Source organism: Cupressus sempervirens, chromosome 6 (genome assembly GCF_028749045.1).
Source record: "Cupressus sempervirens isolate cs-2001-9-10 chromosome 6, ASM2874904v1, whole genome shotgun sequence".
Taxonomy (NCBI): Eukaryota; Viridiplantae; Streptophyta; class Pinopsida; order Cupressales; family Cupressaceae; genus Cupressus; species Cupressus sempervirens.
Window position 1 is genome coordinate 159063556 of NC_143123.1, and position 27084 is coordinate 159090639.

Below are 27084 nucleotides of genomic sequence, written 5' to 3' on the forward strand. Positions count from 1 at the left end.
GTTTGTTGGACCTATAGGAATGATGGTCATCCTACAACACACTACAAGATGAGGATGAGTTAGAGAGTCAACACTAGACTATGGAGAGACATCAAAATGACATGCTTTTGATGTCACAGACATCTTGTTAGAGATTGTAGAAGTAAAGGTAGTCTAAACAATAAGTTTCATGTTGAGAAAGGAATGGGAAAGATGGTGGATAAAGAGGAGGTCAAGATAGGCTTTACCAAGATTTGGACTAAGAAGAGTGAGGAGGTAGAAGCGATCAAATTTGTAGAGGTTGTGAACTCATTCATTAGTGGTGAAACCTCTAAGATGAATTAAGCTAGTTCATAGCTTAAGGGGTTATGTTATCAAGGAAAATCTTACACATCTCTCCTAATATAAATTGGCAAGTCACAAAATTTGATGCCATAGGTTTTTGAGTGATTAAATAGACTAACAAATATGCACTACCTATACTTTATAGGAGGAGTCATACAAATATGACCATGTTAATCTCAATTTGGTTTTGACAAAGTAGCGACAAAATAGTTAGTCATTATCTATCAGAATTATAGTGCAAGTAAAGTGATTGGAGCAAGTTGAGCAATCAATGCGAGCCAAGTGATCAAAGCATGTTGAGCATCAGTTGCTAGACAATACATGCCAAGTAATATACATAGTCAGTGTCAAGCACTAGTATGTGTCGAGTAGATAGTTAGTACTGAGTCACCCATGACTCGAGTAAATAGAGTATGTTGAGTTATTTAGAAGATGAGTTACAATATTGAAGAAATAATAGATGCCAAGCATCAAAGACTTCAATTGTTGAGTGAATAGTTTTGGACATAGTTGTTTGTAATGGTACAAACTTCCATGTAAACCATTTTTGGGCCAACTTAACAATTGTTTTATGATTCTAGAAGATATGTACAAATGTATATTATGAATCCTTATGAAATACATGCAACCAATAAAATTGAGGGATGTTCTAAGTGGAAAAATGGATCAACTTCAGCCATTGATTCTAACCTAACCCTAGCCCACTTGTGTTTACTTAAGGAGACAAACCCTAAATAGTTATATGTGTAAAGAAAGTGAAGAAGATGCAAGAGGGATGAATGCTAAGTGTAGAGAAGGCATTCATGGTGGCTATAGAGATTGTAATAATTGTTAGGGTTTGATAGATCCAGAATAATATAAGAATAAAATTGTATATGCATAAATTATAGAAGAAACACGAAGAACACAAATAACACACAAATTTAATGTGGTTCACCCAAAACTTGGTTTAAGTCCACCTACACAACCTTCAACCTTTCTATTATCCAACAAAAATGTTCACCAACATTACAATGCATTATACAACTCAGCTGCTTATAATAGCATTCTAGGGCAACCTCTAAAATTGACCATTTTAGGGTCTTTACAATATTTCTAGTTTTATTTTCCCAAAAAAGCACCAAACACTTCCAAAGGTAGAAGGTTCCACAACATCAACCCCACTACATGATCAATTGCCACAATATCAACAATAATGTTATGAATTGTAGAATTAGTTAAAGAGAACATACGAAAGTAGAGAGAGGACAAAGGAGACATATATGATTAGAAGGATCAAGTACACATCAGGAAAGAGAAGATCTAACATCTAGCAATGGAGTGCTAGCCAAAGGATCATGGTGTTGAATCCTTTTAACAAGTGATGCAGAGAAAATCTCCTAATAGAGTAGTCTTAACAGGCTTGTGTAAATCTCTTAACTGAGTGCTTATTTTAGTGCAAGTTAAAGTCCTCTAACAAGGCACACTTTTAGTAGGGTGTTTGAATCCTTTAACATGGTGAGACTTAACAGTGGGCAAATCATAGTTTATGCTCAAACTTATTGTAACCTTAATTGGCTACACTTTATAGCTGTAGTAGTGAAGATTTTTGGGTATCATCCCTACCCTAGTTTTACCTTCTCATTAGAGGGTTTCTAGGTAAAAAATTTATTATGCTATATGTTATTTGTTTCATGCTATAGATGAACATATGTAGTTAGCTATTTCAATTTACATGCTAAATTGTGAGATGGATGTGTAGTGAATGTTTTATGGTTAAAGTTTTTAAGTGTTGATTCACCCCACACCCCCTCCCCCCCTCTCTCAGAGTTTACTTTCCCATTTCTATTTCTAACAATTGGTATCAGAGCCTTATTCTCTAGAAAGGAAAACTTTACAACTTTAAAGAAAGATCTTAAAGATGGAAGTCTACATGTTGGAAAAGACTATTGAAAACTAGAAGATTGAAATCCATATTTCCCTACACCAACTCATGGAAGCAAGAGAAGAATTGCGATGTTCATTAAGGAGAAGGAAAGAGATGGCTATAAAGAAAAGTGATACTCATTACCAAGAGGAAGACACCACTAAATTGTTTGTGAATGGAAAGTCAAGTGAGTTTGATGTAGCAGTTGCAAATCTGATGGAAAAGAATGGTGCCCTAACTAAAGAGGTCATAAATATTAAGATAGAACAAGAAGTCCAATCAGTATTGCTATGTGAGATGATCGAGAAGAAAAAGAAAGTTGAGGAAGAAAAATTCATGATTGAAGATGACAAAAGAACACTGAAAAACAAACTGGAAGAGAAGACATTTGATGTGCAAATTTTTGCTAACATGCAACTAGATACAATGAATCAATTGATGATTTCATACCATGAATTGAATGGAAAGGAAATTGAGATCAAAACCCTAAAGTTACAAAATGAACAACTGAGGAATAAACTAAAACAATAAAAGCAACCCTAAGTAGAAATTCAAGGGTTACTGTCATAAGTACAACAAACAAGGACATCAGGTATATGAATGTAGGACCAAGACCTTAATGACATAGAGATTTGAATAATATTGCCACAATTGTCAAAATTATGGACATAAAGAATATGAATGTAGATCTAATGCCAAGTAGACATCAAACAAGCAAACAAAGGTACAAAAGAATGGAAAATCCTACAATTGGGATTACAATACGAGGTACAATTATCACTGTTGTTAAGAATATGGACATGTTCCTAAGAATTGCATTAGAACACATTTCAAAGGCAACTACAATAGATTGTTGAGTGAGACTACATGCTTTAGTTGTTTGAAGAATAGTCATATTAGTAGAAACTCTCCAACTAGATCACCAACATTGAGTAATGGAAATAATAAAGGCAAAGAAAAGGTCAAATGTTGAGAAGGTCAAAGTGCAGATGAGAAAGGCATGGAAGAAGTAGGAAGATTGTAGCACATCAAGTTTAGATGAGGTCACTTCATCCAATGGATTAGGTGATCACATCACCCCTAACTAGCTAATCAAAAGGTATGTATGGGACTGATATTTCAAAGTTATATTATACATCAATTCCAAGAATCTATGTTCTAAAAAGATTATATATGCATAAATTAAGATGAAATGTATTGGTTAGAACCTAGAAGAAATCTATAGTTTTGTTAGTTTTCATGTTGTTTTCGAGCATGAAAAGTTTCATAGAACTACTATCGAGCATGAATGGAATTTTAGTTGTTACTGAGTAATGAAAGTATGGTAGTATTGGTTGTGTTTGTTGTATAAGCCAAGTGTGATGGAAATCATGTGTAAGTCGAGTGAGTTTGAAACCCTATGATGATAAGAAAATATTGCAAAATTCTAAGGGTTATATAGTTATTTCTCAACTCATTTGTATTCATCAGCAATCAAAGAGAGCATAAAAGAAAATTACGATAGGAATTTCTTGCATTTATGAACCAAATTCAACTCCAACTTGACATATTCATGAGATTGGAAAGGTATTTTACTAGTGCCAAGTTTTTTTGTTTGAATTTTCATGAACCCTAAGTAGAAAATATTGTAGCTAGCTCTTATATAAGTGTTAGAAAAGAGGGACAAGAGGTTTTTAATGTGCAACTAATTAGTAATGATGCAAGACAACCACCTTTCCAAGAAATGCTTAAAATTGCATATAAAGGAGACTCATTTGGTGCGTTGTTCAGGATACCACAAAAAGTTCTTATGATTTAGGATGTTAGGTATTGCTATACTTGTAAATTTGGAAGTATAGGAGACATGGAGATAAGAGATTTGAACAACCAACTTTGTGTGGATGGAGTCTTAAGGGAAGAAAACAAATTTGTAGAAAAGAAAGGGTTGACTTGTGCCCTAGATTTGCCTAATGTATTCAAGATTGAATGGATAAAGATTGTGCTTAGTAGAATACATGATGACTTCATATGGTTAGAAAATAGACCAATTAAGATCACCAAAAGGGTCATCAACCGAGTGATAGGGTATCTTACCCTAGATAGACCTTAGAGCATGTGAAGTGATTCAAAGGAAATAATAGAAAAGAACACAAGTTTAGCGTGGAACAAACGAGGGATGTCTATAGATTATATCTCAGACCCCCTAATTTCCTTTGCAGTAAGAGTGATTGCCCATAAGCTCTTTCAGTCTAGCAAACCAAATAGTGTATCCTGTATGGTAGTATATTTGGGATAAAAAATAGTGAAAAGAGATCACACCTATGACCTTGTTGAGTTGCAACTTCAACAACTATTTGAAAACTTAGAGTCTATAAGGAAAACAAATAGTGCATCTTGCAAATTTGGCTCTTTATTGGTCTTCATATTCTTTAGTATGGAGAACACATTTCCAAATTTTGGAAAAGTTGCTTAGAAGACCAATAGGTCTATTATAGTTCAGATTACAGAGTTCAAAGAGCATCTTGGAGATAATTTTGAGTCAGTAATGACTAGTTATTTTGAGGATTTTAAGAAATCCATGAAACAAAGACTAAGGATTCATGTGTTGAGAAACATTAAAACAATGTAACTTTCTTCTTAGTTGATGCAGATTATACATATGTGCAGGTAGTTATTCCTAGGGTCAGATGGCTTAAGCCCTTAACATATGAGATTAAAATTTAGATGAGGCATTTGCAACTATCCTAGCTCTACTAGTAGAAGATATCGATAAAATTGCCACCTCATTTGGGAACTATGAGGAAGTCAAGTCTAGGATTACAATTGACTTGAAAATAACTACTTTTCTAAGGAAAAATAACAAACTTGTTAAAAAGCTGAAAGTAAGATTTGGAAAAGGGGGAGAAGAAAAGGAAGATGAAGATGATGAAGAGGACGAAAAACTCCAAGCCCCATTGGTACTCACTCAAGGACATGGAGAAGATGATGAAGTTAATACAAAAGGTGTCGAGGAAGAAGAAGCCAAGGAAGCACCTAAAGGAGTTGAGAAGAAGAAGAGAAAGGCTAAGGAGCCTGAAGTGGACGAACCCAAATAGCTTGTGAAAATTTCAAAACAGAAGCTAGCAATACTTGCTACCAATTCTAGCACAAGGATAGCCACTAAGCAAGTTAAGGTTGCCGAGAAACTGAAAAGAAAGAAGACTATTGCCTCACCAGAGCTGATCCAACCTACAAAGAAGACATATGTAAAGAGGAAATACACTCTAGAAGTTGAGTCAGATGAGAAGAAAAAAAGTCTGATAACATGAGTCAATTCAAGGTGGTAAGCCACAATCCCTCCTCTAGCTTAGATAATTTGTGTGACAATGTAAAATCAAATGTAGATTTATCTAGTTTTGCACACATTGATTTGATAAGTTAGGGAAAGTTGAACAAAATACTATTGAGGAAGACATATATGTGATGATGGCTAAATTCAAATTAACCCCTATTAATATTTCCAACTCCCTACCCAAGAGTCTATATGGCCGAGTTGAGGAAAAATGGCAATATAGCTTGCAAATAGAGAGACAAATCAAGGAATCCACTCTAGCCCAAGTTATGCCAGAATTGGATTAAAGGAAGATCGCCAAGGCTATGGAAAAGAAAAGTTATAAATTTGCCCCTAAATATAGACCTTTCCATATCTTGAACAAGAATATTGAAGATATGGTGACCAAGAGTACATAAATTTGGAAAATAATCTATGGGTCATCCACACCAGCTATAAAAGAGAAAGGTGAGAAAGTAATGCAAGACCCTAAGCAAGTTGAATAGGTGACAACAAAAAATGCACAAGAGATATCAGTTAAGGATGGTAGTGTGGGAGGCACTGAGAAAGCAACAATAGAAGAGGCCACAACTGAAGAAGAGCAACAAGATGAATAGAGGTGCAAGATGTACAAGTATCAAGTAATAGTCCCTCGCATGTAGACCAAGTGAATCAACAAGACTCAATAGAAATTAAGGATGTTCTTGATAATTCTTCTCAGAACATCAATCCTTTGACTAATGATGATTTCAAGAAGATATTGAAGAATTCCACCATGGCAACAAAATTATGCACAAATCTTGTATTGGTGAGAACATATGAAATTGAAAAAGTAGAAGTGGCATCAATAAGGGAGAAACAAATTGACACGCTTGATGTGCCCCCTCTAAATGCAGAGGTAAAAGAGATAGAATACCAAAGTGCAAGCACTAAACAACTAAATGTTATTACTACAACACAAGTAGCATTGCCTCTAGTGCCATTCATTTCAACTAAACCAGCCTTAGTTACAGTTGAGAAAGATGGAACTGAAATTAAACTAGGTCAGGAATCTAGTCCTACACCTACTCCACAAACTCAAGGTGAAGCACATAGAGAAGTGAGAGAAGATGATAATTATGAAGAATCAAAGGTGACTCACTAGTACAAAAACAACAATATGTGACTAAAAAAAATACTAAAACTTGTATACATGTGACTAAAATTAGTCAAGCGATTAATAGTAGTTGATATCCAGTCATTTATAACACTGCTAAATATACTACCAAGTGATTTTAGTCATTCATTTAGTGATATATTTAGTGATATATTACTAAATATACTACAAAGCAGTTTTAGTCATTGATTTTAATCAGTGATTTTGATCATTGATTTAGTAGTATATATAGTGGTATATTTAGTAATTGATTTTGTAGTATATTTAATCATGTGGCTAGACACATGTTTAGTAGTATATTTAATCACATATTTAGTTGTATATTTGATAGTTGATTTAGTCACATATTTAGTAGTCTATTTAGTAGCATATTTAATCATATATTTGGTCACATATTTAGTATATTTAGTCACATGTTTAGTGGTATATTTAATAACATATCTAGTAGTATATTTGATCAAATATTTAGTAGCATATTTAATAGTCTATTTGGTCATAATAGGGCATGATGGAATCTAACCACCATCCATCTGCTTGTAAAGCAGGTGCTCTTCCATTGAGCTAGCACCCATTAAAGAATAATCATCATTATATCCCCATTTCCAAATTTAATTTAATTAATAATATTATAAAAATTTATTCTTAATATCAAATTGTTATAATATATTATTATATCAACTAATATAATGATAATATAATATAAATAATATAGTATAAATTGTATAATTCATAAGTAAGAATAAAATATGATGAATGACAATTAAATAAATAATAGAATATACTTATTATTATAATAAATATATAATTATAATTATAATAAAATGAAATTGAAATATGACAATAAATAATTGATTTTTAATATAGATTATATATCAATAGAAATATTTAAAATATTATATCTAAAAAAATTTCATATTAAAATATATTTATGTGATATTACAATAAAAACATAGCTAACAAACGTCATATCAAAATAATATAAATAATGTTAACAATAAAATGAAACAATCATGACTCTTCATCGGGTATGGGCTATATAAATCAGGCATAGCAATTCATATTAGAGGTAGGTGATAATAGAAAGTATACATTGAAGGGGAGATAGCCAATGGATAGGAAGGAAGGAGTTGGTAGTCACACATGAAATATTAATTCAAGTCAAGAGCTATGATTGATAGGAGAAGGTTTATCTATAATTTATGGAGATAAAAAAGAAATCATAGGAATCTTACGGTGAATACTGGATAGAGGAAGCACATAACTCTATTGGTCAAGAAACAGTAACATCAGATATATACCTAGAATTGAAGCTCAAAAATTCACATCTACACATCCCAATGTCCAAATCATTATCAGAGAGTCATCATAAGGGTTTAGGATTGGAGACTTTTAGCAATTGTAGTAGAATAGATATAAATTGCAAGAGATGAACATTGAAGAAGCTCTGTTAACTAGCGATTGCACCTATGGGTGCAATGGGTACGTCGAATTGTACCAATTTTTTAGAGAGTAGAAATGGTGGTCATTTGAAATTTTATTTGGGTAAGACACAAACACATTATGGAAGTAGGATGTATGCCTTAAAGCAAGAAAAATATGGAAAACAACATTGTCATATCTTTGCAATCATACTTGACAAATACAAAACATCTTTTGTCCAATATAAATACAACAAATGAAAGAAAGGGATTGTGGGTGAATTTAGTATCTGGATATTAACACTCAATTGCTGGTGACATATTCAACTATTGTAAAAGTTTTTTGCATGTATGATGGTCTCATTTGAGTCAAACCTCATATTATTCCTTCTAAGAGAAAAGTGTGTCAGTAATAAATATTTTTGTAATGCATATTTTGAACATAAAAATGATTCAATGAAAGGCATATATAAGAATTAGGGAATGAAAATTCATGTGCATAATACAACATCTTACTATGAAATAGACTCTTGTTTGTGGTTGTCAAGATATGACTGCTGAAGGAAGCATGCTTGGATCTACCAAAATATGAATATTTACATAGCCCAATGCTGTCAAGATCACTTGGAGAGAAAATTTTGCATCAAAGCCTATAAAAAGCAAAGTGGAGAAATAGGAAACTGCATAACCTAATTCCAAACTAATTTTTAGAATAGCAGTGAGATGTTCTCATGTCTCCTATAGACAAAATATGTCATTATACCATGAGAATGAATATGACCAACATAATGATAAATCACATTATTGGGTTACATTTCAAATTTAATCCATTACATATTTTAAGTACACATGAAATGACCAAGTATTGAATCTGCAATCACTTCCGAACAAGATTACATTAGCACTTAAAGAAATGAAAAGATGTAATGTATAATTTTTTACATTGCTATTTAAACTATAACACATTATTAAAATATTAACTATGAATCACCATGATATTATATGAAGACATTGTATCCATTTATACCATTTGCAACAACAATCAAATATTATACACCTTGCAAAACTATTTTTAAAAACTAAAGGAAGCAAAGAGAACTCTGAATTATTAATAATTTTGTAAAAACATCATAAAGGATAAATGAAATGCCCTAAAGGCTTAAATATCAACATCAAAATTAAAAATGAAAGGAACTATGGCATAAATCGATGTTTAAGAAATGTGAAAGAAATTGGCCAACTTAAGTGGGATGAAGAGTACCATAAGCCTACCTTGACTTGCATATATATCTAGATCTTCAAAATATTCTATCTACCTTGTTTGAAGATCCATTTTACCTAATCCAATATATTGTACCAACAATTTTCGATGTCTTGCTCTATAGATACAAAAAATTCACCAAGAAAACCAAGCATTTAACCAATCTGAGATATTCTGATGATCCTAATTATAATTGAACTATAAATTGATGCATGATTAGTAAGGGCACATCATTAATTAGGGACCTATTATATGTTGTGCATGAAATTGGCCTTTCCATTAATATCAAGAAATAGTCTAATTACCCTAAATTGATATATTTGAATTCCATAACACTTCATTGATGTTCCCTCTTTGTACTATGTTTCACTTCCCAATTAGGACAAGGGCACAACTAGTAAAAATGTGCCTAAATTGTAGTGTTCATAGTTTCTATTTATCTATTATTAGATAGATCCTTGATTAGAATTTGAAATATTGATCCAAAAGTTGTAACTCAAATTAAATTGGAAACAAAATTATCAACCTATTCACATAGGGGAAATGTTCTTTTTTTTACTATTAAAAATAAAATAAAAATAAGTGGTAATGCTTGTTGTAGCCAAATATTGCAGCACCCGATCTAAACATTCTAACAACTTGGAGTGAAGCAGCCTCTTCTACAAAGCTTTTGTTAGATGGTTGTCATGTAAAATACAACATAATGTCTAGGACATGTATTACATGCCCACATGTAGTAGGTACAATTTCTCTATTAAAAATAATCCACCCAGATTGGAGCCTTGTTACAATCAAATTTGCCATCATGACTACAGGTAGCCTAATTTTCAGTCTTTGCTAAATTTTAAATAAATTGTTATATTTCACTATTTCTTGGCACTTTCTTGCATTCTAATAATGGATTATTGAAAAATTATTCAAAATAGTATACAAAAATAAAGACAACATAATCCCAAAGGAACTAAATGTTTAACTAATAGATTATAAAAGTTATCATAATTACTAATGGGATATGCTATTCTATATGAAGCAATTATTATTACCAAAAAAAAGGCCAATCAAATGACAAATGCATCTAGAAGTCCAACACCACCATTTAACTATGGATCAACGTAGCTCAATCCAAACAAGGCATCAGAGTTAGGCCTTATTATGATGCTACCATAGAAGACTATGTCAACTTTCTCTACAATACAAGAACCAATGCTAACAATGCTCTAAACACCACTTTCTAATGCTCACAAACTCCTTCAAAATCCAATGATTTGAATTACCGATCCATTGCCATTGGAAACCTCACTGAAATAGAGAATCTGACAAGGACTATGACTAATGTGGAGGTGGTAAATAGTAACATGAGGTTTGACTTAGGAAAACTCCTATATAAAATAATCACTCTTCCTTATTTATGTCTGTATAATTAGAGAGCCAGATATACCAATTTGATAGTTCTAGTTTTATTTTTGCATCCTATATTCCTTAATGTGTCATCTTTCTAGACATAACCTATATATTGGTCTTTTATTTTGTGGTTGACTAACACTAAAATTTATTTGTTTCATACTATGAAACCTTTATCTGAAACACTAATTCAAGAATCTTAAATCCATTGTAATGATGAAACGCAAAGGATGGGCACATGGGCTCATGATTTATGTGCAATTGACATTACTAGTATATTTTTTTTGTAAGACAAAAAAATGTGTCTGCAAAATGTCTTAAGTTTTGTTTTGTTGAGTCCTTAGTCCAAGCTAATGATAGGAGTTGAGCTTGGCATAAATTTAAACCCAACTTATTGAGTATACAATATCAAGCAGCTTAGATGTATTGCGTGTATCATGTGTTTGTTATAGTGTATTGTGTGGATTGAATAAAAAACATAATCTCATATAAATGGACCATGTTTCAAAAGCAGAACCAACACTGGAGAATATGTATGCATACAACATGATGGCCTGTATAGCCTCACATTTTCTATTCTATGAAGCAACCAAAACAATAAATAAATAGAGTTTATATAAAATAGAAGGGGGCTATTATCCATATGTACAAGGAGCATTTTTCCAGAGAAAATAATCAGATCAATCTTATGGTCAATAAACAAAGATCTCACAATGGAGTACATGAAATTTTTTTGAGGGGTTATTATCAAGAGAAACAAGAAAAGGTGATGATTTCTATGGATGTAGGAGTGCTTGCATGCTAAAAATGTAGGTATTCAAGCATTCAACAACAAATAACATGGCCAAAAAAATGAAATTGCAATCAAGGACAAAATAGTATATCCAACAAATAAAGAGGGTAATGAGAAATAAAAACTACAAAACAATAACAACATATAAAGAGAGTCATGTCTTATGGACTCGCAACAGATAAGCCAATATGATGAATTGATTTGAAGACTCTAATAAATGAAACTGCCTAACTTCAATAAGGTAGAGCACAATTTTGACAAAGTGTAAGTACAAGTATGGTGACATTTATAAACAATAAATTTATTATAAAATATATTCTCAGACCCTTAACATTTTAAAAGGAATTAAACCATCCTCTACCAACATAATTTGATTAGAGACCGTAATTGAATTAGGCATTTACAATCTCAGCTACCATAACTAAGAGTAAACAACAAATAATCAAAATTGTTTACCATCATCAAGCTCTTTATCTAATAGCAAATATAACTACAATTGTACTATATTTATAGAATATTCATAGGGATACAAAGGAATTAGAGGCATATATAAGGTATTGAAGCAAACCTTTCTTTACATAAAAAGACAACTTTGTTCCCCTCCCATATAGCTGAATAAGTGGGCAATGAAAATCTAAAGAATGGCCCAAAAAAACCCCCAAAAAGTGGAGAATGTCAATTTTTCACATGTAAATAATGTGGATTTTTAATGTGGGTATAATTTTTTTGGCCCTACTTTACATTAGGCAGACATGAGAGGAGTTCGTAATCTAAGTCTACAACATTGGCAACTCATTAATCATGAATATAAATAAAGATGATGGAATCCTATTAGGTGGATAGGTGGTTGTCATTTCATATTGTTGGATCTTCTTTTTGCTTTACCATGGACTGTAAAATAATCACAAATTCCTCAAACACTAATATGCCCTATGGTTAATTAATTTTTCATCAGAAACCTTCACACACTTATGAGGAAAATTTGATGACTGAACTTGAATTACAGAAGTAAAAAAAAAAAGAAAAAGATGCACTCTAGTTGCATAATTTCTACCAACCTACCAATTAATTATTCCTAAAGACTTATAGGCAATGGAGAGGACTGCCAACACTAAGATAACATGCCACCTAATGCAATTGCAAACAAAGAAAAAATAAAACCTCAATTCAAGTTCTTATGCATTAGTTACTGGTCTCAGAAGTTGAATGGATAAAAAAAAAAAAAAAAAAGTGGTGGTTATAGAAATACTCCTTTTGAAAAGAAATAAATTCATCTCTATGGATAAATATGGGAGTTCTCGTGCTTCTCCTGTGGCTGATATAGAGTTTATCACTTAGAAGGATGGAGATGGGAATGGGCGGGATGGGTAACCTCTCACTTTTAGTACCTAATTGGATCTCTGACCAATCTTATAATATGTAATATGAACCGACTAAGATGTATAGGGGCACCCTATGTATATAAGAAGGCAACACCAATGAGTATTTTGTAGTTACTAGTCAATTGTATCAAGGATTCGAAAAGTCAAACATGCAGAAGCCCTTATATTGAATGGGGGCATCTCCAATGGTTGCTTTCCGCTATGATTCTCCTCTATCTCCATCTACTTGTGATGGATTGAAACTCATCTATAGTTGTTAGAAGATGAGGGATAATGTTGAGTCCCTTTTGCTACTTGTTTTCTAGACATAAAATAAAATCCACTTCTCTAAATTATATTATCATATAGAGAGTTTGCAGGAAACCTAAAAATGAAAGGACATTTACAGGAGCTACCTAAATTATGAAAAAACCAATGGGGGCTCACAAATAAAAAAGCAGACATTTTTGACAAATTTGACAACATTATGAACAGTTGCTATTAAGAAAGGGCACATAAATTATATGTAACGTTAATGTAGATTTGGCATATAAAAATATGTCAAGGTCAGGACCTAGAATATGAGTTTGGCATTCATCCCTTTTTTGAGCCTCTTAGAAAAAACTCTCTTATCAATCATAATAGTACAATATTCCCTTTGCAAACATGTAGAGAGGTTTCCTTTCAATTTATTATCTATAGTCATGCATCTTGACAATAATCAATTTGTCCTAAGTATGTTAGAAGTATAATTGAGAAGAATACAAACTAGTGCCATATTTAGATGTTTGGGAAATAAAATTATAATGTTTTGAAGGCTTTTTTAATTCCCTACATTATTTTCTTGCAGATAAAATTCTTGATCAATGAGAAAATATTAATGAAGGATCCACAAAAAGAAAAACTACCAAAGAGATGAAAAAAGAAAGACTCACAAGAACTGAGATATAGACCAAAAATCATCATTAAAACTAGCAAAAGAACATGATTGCAAGCAAACACAAAGCAGCAGATTAGAAGTCAATATTAGTCAAGGTGACTTGTAACTAAACTTCATCAAAGGTATCAATGAGGGGCAGGGTGGGAATAGAATTCCCTTCTATTGTTTAAAGGAGTTAACTTATTCGAAGGACTCTCAATCATGTATCAAGTTTTTCCTTAACCTCACAAGAATCATCACAACTAGCAATATCATTATTTGGTTCTTCTAGTAGATTCCAACACCTTCCAATTATAATGGGGTAGAGAATGAAATTGGAACACATTTTGTGCCTTGCATGAGTAACCTAAATCCTTACCCATGAAGCTTTACCCAATATGTTCCATCACCATTTCAGACATCAAAATATCATTGGAGTGCATGTCCTCATGAATATATTGGAACAAGGAGAAATTCCCAACATTATGGAAGTGGTTCACCCTAGAGGCCTCACTGTGGAGTTCTTATCCCAAATACCATGCTTGAATTACAGTTAAACACTTTTGGAAACTCTAAGCCATCTTCAAAGCATACACAGTGGGAATTATTTGAAATTGAAGTAAAAAAGGTGGATAATTGTCTTATTATCTTCAAGATTTCATTTAACTTGCTTAATTCCCTACATTATGTTCTTGTAGATCAAATTATTGAGCAATGAGAAAATATCAATGAAGGATCCACAAAAAAAAAAAACTAGCAAAGAGATGAATAAAGAAAGACTCACAAGAACTGAGATATAGACCAGCAATCATCATTAAAACCAATAGAAGAGCTAACTACAAACAGACAAAAAGTAGTAGGTCAGAAGCCAATATCAATCAAGTTTTGAAGTTTTTTTAAAATTCCCTACATTATGTTCTTGTAGATCAAATTCTTGAGCAATGAGAAAATATCAATGAATGATCCACACAAAAAAAACCACCAAAGAGATGAAAAAAGAAAGACTCACAATAACTAAGATATAGACCAACAATCATCATTAAAACTAGCAGAAGAACATGACTGCAAGAAAACACAAAGTAGCACGTCCCAAGCCAATATTAGTTAAGGTGACTTGTAAATAAGCTTCGTCAAAGGTATCAACAAGGGGTAGGATGGGAATAGAATTTCCTTCCATTGTTCAAAGGAGTTAACTTACTCAAAAGACTCTCAATCATGCATTAAGTTTTCCCTTAACCTTTCAAGAATCACCACAATTGGCAATATCATTTATTGGTTCTTCCAGTAGATTCCAACACTTCCCAGTTATAATTGGGTAGAGAATGAACTTTGAACATAGTTTGTGCCTTGCATGAGTAACCTAAAGCCTTACCTATGAGGGCTTACCGAATATGTTCCATCACCATCTCAGACATCACAATAACATTGGAATGCACATTCTCATGAATATATTGGAACAAGGAGAATGCCCAACATTATGGAAGTGGTTCACCCTAGAAGCTTCATAGTGGATTTCCAAGCCCAAACACCATGCTTGGATTATAGTTAAATGCTTTTGGCAACTCTAAGCCATCTTCAAAGCATACACAATAGGAATTATTTGAAACTAAAGTATAAAAAGGTGTATCACTATCTTGTTATCTTCAGGATTTCATTTAACTTTCTTAATTCCCTACATTATGTTCTTGTAGATCAAATTCTTGAGCAATGAGAAAATATCAATGAAGGATCCACAAAAAGAAAAATCACCAAAGAGATGAACAAATAAAGACTCACAAGAACTGAGATATAGACTAGCAATTGTCATTAAAACAAGTAGAAGTACATGATTGCAAGCAAACAAAAAGCAACATGTCAGAAGCCAATATCAGTCAAGTTTTGAAGTTTTTTTTATAAATTACCTACATTATGTTCTTGTAGATCAAATTATTGAGCAAGGAGAAAATATCCATGAAGTATCCACAAAAAGAAAAACCACCAAAGAGATGAACAAAACAAGACTCACAAGAACTAAGATATAGATCAACATTAATTGTTGTTAAAGCCAACAAAAGAACATGACTGCAAGGAGACACAAAGAAGTAGGTCAAAAGCCAATATAAGTCAATGTGACTTGTATCTAAACTTTGTCAAAGGTATCAACAAGAGGTAGGATGGGAATATAATTCCCTTCCATTGTTCAAAGGAGTTAACTTACTTGAAAGACTTTCAATCATGCATCAAGTTTTTCCTTAACCTTGCAACAATCACCAAAGTTGGCAATATCATTTCTCAGTTCTTCCAACAGATTCCAACATGTTTCAATTATAATGGGGTGGAGAATAAACATTAAACATAGTTTGTTCCTTGCATGAGTAACCTAAAGCCTTACCCATGATGCTTCACCCAGTATGTTCCATCACCATCTAAGACATCACAATATCATTAGAGTGCACTTTCTCAAGAATATATTAGAACAAGGAGAAATGCATAACATTGTGGAAGTGGTTCACCCTAGAGGCCTCACAATGCAGTTCTAATCCCAAACACCATGTTTGGATTATAATTAAACACTTTTGACAACTCTGAGCCATCTTCAAAGCATACACAGTGGGAATTATTTGAAACTGAAGTAAAAAAAGGTGGATCACTATCTTGTTATATTCAAGATTTCATTTAACTTTCTTAATTAGATGAGTTTGAAAAGGCATAAGATGGAAAATTTAGAATGGATCAGTTAGAGTCAAGAAGATGAAATAGAAGAGTCAACAAAATCCCAACACATGTCAACCAGATGTTAATAGGGCCAATTAGAATCCTTCAACAACTGGTGACCAGTAAATGAATTACATAATGATTGCAAAGAGATAAATATTTGAGCAAACTCAAATTATCACTACCCTTTGACTACTATAACTTTCATAAACTAAATAGAAAAAGGGGTAAGTGTAGCACCCACAATGCAAAAAAACAAGTTCTAAGAGGCCCATATTTATAGAATTCAAACAAACTTACATCTTTGAAGAAAGTGTGGTCATGCATGTCTACACAAGAGGTTCTATGTTGTTCAAGCTAAACTCGAACTTTTGAGCAATATAATCTAAATGTTCCACTACAATCTTTGAGGCCATTTCATAACCATCAACAATTCTTATGGGATGAATTTCCCATTCTAAAAGTTTCTCTGCCTGCTCCAATAGTGCACTTGTTGTGATAACCAAACCAATTGTTCCATCACCAATTTCATAGTCCTGACTCTGAGATAATTCTACCATCAGTTTGCTAATTTGATTTTCTACATCCATTTGCTCCAAAATTGTTGCACCATATTTTTTGTTATGGAGGTATATACATAAGTTATAATATATATAGAGTAGCAAGAGAATTACCACACATACATCTAATAAATAAATAGCCCTCTCTCTCCAAATCAAAGAAGCACCACTTTAAAATACATCTTAATACAGTTTAAAGCTAGCTAAATATTTCATAATAACAAATAATTAATAGGAAAAAATGTGATGAGACAAGGATAATCATAGAAGAAAGAAAAAGATGGAGCACCCTGCTATTCATTTTCTACAAATGATAATAATTGAAAAATTGCTTGACATGTTAACATGGACAAATTCTAATCATTTCTTCATACATGTGGCAACTCAACACAACTTTGTATAGTTGCATGCTATTGTGAATAGAATATTGTAATACAACTGAATAAATGAACCACTAAATTTTTGTACTCATGTTGGATTAATACTCTCATTAAATGTAATAGAAAAATCATGATGGTTCCACCAAAATAAAAATGAATGGTATGGCTTATGACTTTGTCAAAATGAAAAAATTCTAAGCATCTGCAGTAAATAGAATATTTTATTATGACTAAATAGATTGATCTATGAGTGGTTTGGGAAACTTGACGGACGAGGATTGGATGGCACTGCCTGTCTGCAATTTTTCGCAGGGCTAGGGTAGTCATGCCCTAGCTCTTATCTGTTGTGACTAGGCGTGCACAGGGGATAGGGTTTCTATTGCTGCGTGGGGAGGAGAGCTTTTTCCTTGCAAGTCTATTTGGCCAACTTTGTGAGGTTTTTGTGTGGGATCTGCTCACTGTGAGGGCTCACGTGAGGGCCTAGTCATGTCCCACTGCTGTGATTTGACCAGGGCTGAGTGGAATATGGCGCAAGGTGAGCCCTCTAGGGTGTCACCTTTTGTTGAAATGCATGATATGATGGATTCGAGTATGATGGGATATGAAGCTAGGGTTTTTGAGAATGCCCTCTTTTCTCAGAATATGGGTGCGACGAATTCAAGCTTACCTGGGGGATCACGGATTACTAAGATCAACAGTTGTCTTGAGTGCTGCAAAGAGAGACCCAAATTGATTATTCCTTTTGAAATGATCACGGAGGATGTGGAATATTACTCTAAACATTCATTGTACTGCAAGTTTTTGGGGTTGAGGGTCTCTCTTCAATTTTTGGAGAATTGGGCTCGGAGAGTGTGGGATCCAAAGGGTGAAATGGAGGTCACTTTGCTTTCAAACGATTTTTTTATGGTTACATTCAATTGCCTCACTGATTGAAATAGAGTTTTTGAGGGTGGGCCTTATTTTTATAACCAAGTTAGACTCTTCATTAAACCATGGCATGCAGGATTTAATCCATTCGAGGAGCTTCCAAATTGGGTTCCAGTGTGGGTTCGGTTACCTAGATTTCCAATAGAATGTTGCAGAGAGGATGTTCTTCAGATGCTTGCATCGATGATAGGAAAGCTGGTGGGGCCTTCTACACAAACTTTGGGTAAGAAAGTGATGTCTTTTGTCCGAATTTGTGTAGAACTCGATTTGAGTAAACCATTGCCAGATGCAGTGGAAATGTGTGCAGGTTCATATTCTTGGGTGCAATAGTTGGACTATGAGACTCTTCCTTTTCGATGTCATCTTTATCATGAATATGGCCATCTCATGAGAAGTTTTTCGAAGGCCAAGTCAATGGAGCAGCAACCCCTGCCCCCTTCTTGTAACACTTCTGGTTTAGATAAGGGGAAGAAGCTCACTACAAGCGAGGGCAAGGATGCTAAGGGGTTTGTTCAGGTTAAGGCTCAAAATCATAATAGAGGTCAAAAGAGGACTTTAATGGAGATACAAAATGAGGACACATTTAATAGGTTTGAGGTTTTGGATGAATTGGGTCAGCAAGAAGTTAACCCAAGATTAAGTAATGCAGAAACCTTGGTGACAGAGGTTGGACATGAGATTTGTTATACTTTTCCCCCTTCTACATCTCAGATGGAAACTACCATGCCTATGGCCATGGATGGAAAGGTAGGGACTCAGATTATTTTAGAGCCAAAGGTCGATTTGGGTCAGGGGGTGGAGGACATAGTTCTGCCTCCTAGGACTATGGCTTCAGATACAGCTAAGCGAGACAAATCTGCTTCTCATTTGGGCATTCTCCAAAAAGATAGTAGGAAGAGTGCTTCAGAGAAAAATGTCAAGATGGGGTGCAAGAAGGATTTGGATAAGATTAATATGATAGGGGAGACTTTTGTGGAGTCAGGTTCTATTAAGACCCTGGATTCCCACTTCTCAACTCCTTCGAAATGATTATTATTTCTTGGAATGCAAGGGGCCTGAACAGTGGCCCTAGACAAAAGGTTGTTCAAGAATTAGTTAGAAATCATTCCCTTGATGTTCTTTTTATTCAGGAGACTAAAGTTTCTAAGGATTGTATGATGAGTATGGTACCTAAATTGTGGAGAAATGGTCAAGTTCAGTACATTGGAGCCAAGGGATCTTCAGGGGGCATGGCATGTCTCTAGAACCCATGAAAGATCCAACTTGTGTCGTGGATTTCTTTCAAATCCTCCCTATCCATGGTGGCGTTATGCATTGAATCAGGAGAATCAGTCCTTTTCTCCAATGTTTATGCTCTAATTGATTTTCAAGGTAAGCTTCTGGTTTGGAATAATATTCATTTGGCTCGTAGTTTATTTCCTTACTTGCCATGGATTATTGCTAGGGACTTTAATGCTATCCTTGATTTAACTGAAAAATGGGGAGGTAATACAAGACTGGAGCCCTCTTCTATTTTTCTTGAAGATAATATGTCGGCACTCAACTTGGTAGATATCAAGCCTAGCAATGGTCAATTCACTTGGAACAATAGACGGGTGGGTGACCGCTGCATTGCTAAAAGATTAGATCATTTTTTGATGTCCTACTTTTGGGTGGGAGGATTGTGGTCTTCTAACTCTGAAATATTAGATTGGAGAGGTTCAGATCATTGGCCCATTAAGCTTGTCATCTCTTCAACCCGTGTGCCTCAAAAGCCACCATTCAAGTTTCAGCTCATGTGGCTCAGGGACCCAGACCTTTATGGTTGTGTTGCTGAATGGTGGAAGGAAGGTAGGCCTACTTTTGGGATAGTAATGTATATCTTTGCTAAGCTTCTACAATATGTAAAATATCAGCTCAAGTGATGGAACTGATAGTGCTTTGGGAACATCTTCCAGGCAAAACATGAGGCTCAAGTGGAGTTGAACAATATTACAAGTTTGATTAGAGAGGATGGGGTGTCAGAGTATTTGTTGTGGGAGGAAGCTAAGGCTCTAAAAACTCTAGAGGAATGGGAGTTGAGGGAGGAAATCTTTTGGAAACAGAAAGCTCAGGTTGAGTGGCTCTAGGAAGGGGACAAGAACACTGCCTTCTTCTTCAATTCAGTGAAAGCTAGACAACATGGTAATGCTATCTCATCCTTGGTTACTGATAGGGGAGAGGTTATTTCCTCTACTTAGGATTTGCTACATGAGGCTTTGCAGTATTTTGACTCGTTATTTAGGGAAGAAGCATAGGGAGATTCAGCAGCCGAGGCCTAGGTCCTCTCATGTATCCTGGCCTTAGTCTCTCTGGAAATGAAAGAGAATCTTATGAGTGTCATAACTTTCGAGGAGTTGGAGAAGATTTTTTTCCAGATGAAAAAGGGGAAGACACCTGGTCTTGATGGATTTCCAATTGAATTCTTCCAGGAATTTTGGGATATTATAAAATTAGATTTACTGGCAGTGGTTCAAGAATCCCAAAAGAATAAGCAAATGCTTTGGGCCTTGAACTCTACTTTCCTTGCTCTCATCCCCAAGGGGGAGAAGGCTGATTAGCTAAGTCAATTTTTTCATATTTCTTTATGCAATGTAATTTATAAAATTATATCTAAGTTGATTGCTGCAAGGCTAAAAAAGTGTCTTGCAAGGCTTATCTCTGAAGAACAAAGTGGTTTTGTGGAGGGACGTTAGATTCTGGATGGGGTAGTTGTGGCCACTGAGACTATTCATTCCATGGCTAATTCCAAGGAGAAGGCTATGTTTATTAAACTGGACATGGCCAAGGCATATGATAGAGTGCATTGGTCCTTTCTTCAGAAGGTGTTGAGGGCTTTTGGCTTTGAGGAAGAATGGATCCGCTGGGTTATGAGTTGTGTTAATTCAACTTCCTTCTTAGTTTTGATCAATGGGGAGCATTCTAATCTCTTTGGGGCCTCTCATGGTTTGCGGTAAGGTGACCCTCTCTCTCCTTACCTGTTTCTTCTTTTGGTGGAAGGTTTGGGATGATTAATTAAAAGGAATGTGGAAGAGGGCTTTATTCAGGGCTAACAATGGGGAGGGGGTCTTCCTGTTCAATCTCACCTTCAGTTTGTGGATGATGCGGCTTTGATGGGCATGGCTACCATTAGGGAGGCTTCAAATATGCATAAGGTGTTGGATATTTACCTGGGTGCATCAGCATAGCTAATCGATGAGGGTAAGTCCTCTATTTTTTTTCTTCAACACTCCACCCTCCATTCAGTGAAGAGTTGCTCATATTCTCAGGTTTCAAATTGGTGGCCTCTCATTACTATACCTTGGGATCCCTATTTCAACTGGCAGGCAGTCTAGGGAATCGTGGCAGGTTATTGTGGATAAATTTTGAGACAAAGTGAATCATTGGACTCATCGCTGGTTACCTTTTGCTAGCCGGGTCTAGCTGATTCAATCTATGGTGCAGGCTCTTCCTCTTTATAGGTGTATGATTCAGGTGGCACCAATGAGCTTTGTTAGGGATTTTGATTCCTTAGCGAGGAAATTCTTATGGGCTGGAAATTTATCCGCAACTAAGTGGAGCCTTATTAAGTGGGAGACTGTCTGTAGCCCAAAATGGTTAGGTGGTCTTGGACTACGAAAGTCTTTGTTGTCTAGTACTACTTTGGCAGCCAAACTGTATTGGCATTGGTGTGTGGAACAGGATCAGGTGTGGGCCAGAATTTTGTCTCATAAGTATTTGTTTGGGACCCCTCAGAGTGATATTCCTCGGTATAGCTTGATAGGGAAAGGCTCGATGATCTGGACTACTCTCAAGAAGGGGGCTGCTCTCATAAAGGGAGGTCTACTCTGGATTTGTAAGAGGGGGTTAGAGGCACATTTCTAGCATGACTCTTGGGATGGCTATCCTCCCATAGTCATCCAATATCCTCATTTGGGCCTATTGTCCCAGCGATTTTGTGAAGTGGGATGGACTAGGGTGAGTGATTTCAAATCATTCTCCTTTTAGGGACAATTGGTGGAAGTAAGATGGAAGAGCCCTGGGGAGTGGCCTAATTTGGGGATGGAATTAGAGGGTAGTGAGCTTTACCATATTCTTTGTGGTCGTGATTGCAGCACCCTTACGGAGAGTGATGTGTTGGCTTGGTTCCCTAATCCCAAGGGTGTCTACACTGTGTCTACTGGGTACCAAGAGTTTCTTTCTCAACAACTGGTTGGGAGGGAGGTTCATTGGTGGAAGAAGGTATGGAATAAATTCTCTTGGCAAAAGTGCAACTGCTTCATTTGGACTTTGGCTTGGAACAGGTGTTTGACCTGGGATAATATTCAGAAGAGGGGCTTTGTGGGCCCTTTGAGGTGTGTTCTCTGTAGTGGTGGGGAGGAAGACGTGCAACACTTATTCTTCCCTTGTTCCTTCACCTTGCAATTATGGCATTACTGGTGGGATGTTTGGAAATTCCCATGCGTTCATGCATCCTCCTTGGCAGAGTTTTGGATGAGATTAGGTAGGCCCCCCTCTTCGTCTCCCTTCCTGCAAGATACTTGGAATGCTGGTCCCATCTTCTTGTTATGGAAAGTTTGGCTAGAAAGGAACCGTAGAATCTTTAGAGGTGAAAACTTGGGGTTTTAGTAGGTGTGGATTAGAATTTTGGGTATGATCTAAGAAATTGTTGCAGCTAAGAGTGAGATTGTGTTGCCATTGGAGAAAGGTGATGCTGAAATAGTTGGCAGGTTGGGTATACAGGAAATCTCTCCAGTCTTGGCTTGTGTCAGGAGAGGGAGATGTGCAAAGCAAAGAGTTCAAAGGTTTGGGAAATGGATTCCCCCTCTAGAGGGCTTTTTGAAAATTAATATAGATGGTTCCTTCAGGGGTAACCCAGGTTCAGCTGGGATTGGTGGGATTGGAAGGGATTATTCTGGATCTGTGGCTTTTGTCTTCTCAGCCAATGAAGGGATACAAAATGTTAATAGGATGGAAAGCTTGGCTATCCTATGTGCCTTGAAGCGAGCTTATGCTCTAGGGTGGTGGAAGGTGATTTGTGAGGCTGACTCTCAGGTCCTAGTTAATATGTTGCTGAAGAGGAAGACCTCAGATGTTAGCTGACAGTTGTCTATGATAGTGCAACGGATATTAAAAGTTAGCTCTTTAATGGATTTATTATCTTATGTTCATATTCCAAGGGAATGGAATAGGGTGGCTGATTGTTTGGAAAAATGGGCGTCAGAAGCTATAGGTGGCAGGAAGATTGAGGAGTGGGAGCAGTTGCCCTATGAGCTATGTCAGGACTTGGAGAGGATTTTGGCTGATGATAATAGTGATAATGGGGAGTGATGTTTTTAGTGGTTGGGGGACTGGGGAATTTGGTGTTCCCAGGGGCCTTGGCCCATTGATGTTTTGTATTGTGTTGTTCTAATTTTCAATAAATTTTTTACCCCTCTTTTTTCCAATAAATTGATCTATGATTTTTTTTGTTTATGTTCAAGTAATACCCTCATCGAATGCAATAGAAAAATAATAGAATTAGTGTGAATGATATGGCTTATGAATTTCTAAATGTGATATCATGGACTAAATAAGAAGCATTTGGTGCTTAACCCCAAGAGATTTCAAATCCAATTACTGACAAATAAAGATGCTTAGCTCTAGTGCATGAAAGTGGCACAAGAAATATTCAAAGTTTATCAACTGGGACCAAGAAATGGAAGGACCACATGAAATTGACAAAATCCACCTTGGGCCTTCAACCATGTCCACACTGCACACTCCTATTATTTGCATGTGTGTAAATGAAAATTTGGCCAATGCATGCTAAATTTCTTGTAAAGTTGAAAGAAAGAACCAAGAAAAAGTGTATAAACAATTAAAACATCCCTCATCACCAAAGGCCTTATGCATCCATGCTAAGTTGCTAGTTTGGACTCTAGTACAGATGCAGGTTTGAGATTCAGGTTTGAAATTCGTCCATATTTTTGTGGGGGTTGGGTTTGGATTCATTTTGGGTTCATCTATACAAAGCATATGTTTTTTAAAAATATGTGTCTATGTATATATATATATGTGTGTGTGTGTGTGTGTGTATATATATATATATATATATATGTATATATATATATATGTATATATATATATATATGTATATATATATATATATATATGTATATATATATATATATATATATGTATATATATATATATATATATATGTATATGTATATATATATATATATGTATATATATATGTATATATATATTGTATATATATATGTATATATATGTGTGTGTGTGTGTGTGTGTGTGTGTGTGTGTGTGTGTGTGTGTATGCAACAATAGTAAAGTCTATACATCACTATGATAGTAGTAAAGTAACATAGCAAAATACCCTACCATATCTATGTTTCAGTAATATAGGATATTAATTGCATCATTTAGCTACTTGGTCACATGCATGGAACATATTTCCATATTGTTTGTAGGAGGTTGTGAATCAGATGGTAGCATAAGCCATTTGAATCTCATAAGAATCTAAGGATTTTTTGTAGATAGAACACAAAGGTTATTGGTCTATGAGCTTTGAAAAAATATTTCTCAAGGTAAGTGGTTGTTCCCACTAGAACAAGGAGTCCAAAGTTAGAATAAAATTGCTATGTCTTTGTAACATGGGAGCAATAATGCAATGTTGCCATAGGGACTTGGTGAAGTCTGGCCTATCTGCATAAACATTGCAGGTAAAAAATCATGCACCTAGATATAAAACCTCAAAACATTCTCTTGGACAAGAAATGAAGCCCAAAGTTATGCAACAAAGAAAGAAAATTAAAAGACCAATTGTTTAACTTGCATATTTCTATTCTAGATTTAATTTTTATTTAGGGAAGTTGCAATTGGAAATGGGCAATGAATGGTGAGTAGTTTAGAAAAGAGTGAGAAAGAAAATATTTTAATGTAGTTGGTAGAATCACCTAAGACTAGTTTGTGCAATCATTTTGCATTTGATATACATGCATGGGACTCAAGAAAACAACAATATCATGAAGAAAAAAGTAAAGCCCCATAAATAGGCATATTTATTTTTAAAGACTAAAAATTGCATTATAGTGCAAGAAATGATTCATAACATTGAAATCTTACCTGTTCATAATTTTGGTAAAAAACAACCTCTCTTTAAAAATAAAAATGCTAAAGACAATCTTGAAATTGATAGGGGATGTGGGTTGCTTCCCAATCGTAGACCCCTAGAGTTACAAAACTATCACAAAAAACTAATAGGAATACCTTAGTTGCCATCCAATTTAGGCATCTAATAAAAACTTTGTGCACATGGGAGCATCTCATTATTTGATAAATTATGGCAGCAATCATTTGAACCACTAGAACACACTTTATACCTATTTCTTAACTTGTAAGAGTGTGGTTAGAGGTGTGCAATTAACACAGGAGTTGTCCTTTAGATAGAGGTGTGTAGTTATCACACCTAGAACACTCTTGTGTTCTTATTTCTTACCCTTTGCTTCTACTGCCTATATTTAGAGGTGTGTAGTTATAATAGGGGTTGTCCTTTACCTTCAATTTAGTTAAGTATATTAGGAAGAATCATAATTTTTCTACTAGTAATTCAAAGGGAAACAAAGGCTTGGGTCGGGTTGGATGGGCTTATTTTGGCACTTGTGAGTTTTTGTTCATTGTCATGGTGACAGGTTCTAGTGATGATCTAGATATTAAAATAATTTATTTTTCCCTGTCATCAATAGAAGTCAAACAATATCAAGTTGGTGAGAGGAATTGTGCAAACTTTAAACAAAGAATCAAGTAAGAAATTTTATTGTAATATCAAGATGGGTTGTACAATTATCAAGTGTTAATCAGTGGTGACAATGACAATTAGGTAAATTTTAGCACAATCAATTATCTATCTACTTAATTTTTCATCATTGTTAATGAATTTGAAAACAAAATGTGCAAACTTGAAGGCTTCCGAAAAAACTAATAATGCTAGATGGATGCTTCTTCAAAATAAGGTATTTTATAGAAAATTTGTAGGGTAAAATAAAATAAAATGAGAACAAATTATTAGCCTTTGCTTCAAGAAAATGGGCTTAAATGTAATAATGGTGTATTCTTATGTACTTTAAATGGCCCCAATTTCACTATCACACCATAGCTAATAGTCGAGTGGGCATACCTTGCAAGGTTTACAATAACCCAAATTAATTTTAAAGATAAAGAATCCAATTACCAAAAAAATAAATGGATTGAAGTTGTTCTAATAAGTGAAAACAAAAATATTAATAAGCTTGAGGTACCTCCATTCAATCAAAGAATTTAAGAGTGGTAATTCAAAGAAAAAGTAAAATACAACCTTTCTCAATTTAATGCTTATGAAGGTATCCAATATATTAAGCATAGAGCTTTCAATAAGTGACCAAAAAAGCTTTGCATTTTCTACTACTAGCGAAAAATAATGTTGTTTTATTACAAGAGTGCCCTGATGGCTTAGGAAGACAAATAGGAGGGTTCTAGCTACAAATTTATGGGTCCTAGGAGTGTGAATTTTGATAATATACTTTCAAAGTACTATATAAATGACTTAATAAATAATAAACCTTAGCTTACTTAGCATAAGACACCAAATTAAGAGCACTCGAATACCTTCTAAGATACTGACATGTGATGTCAATGGATACCACTAAGTATTATATTA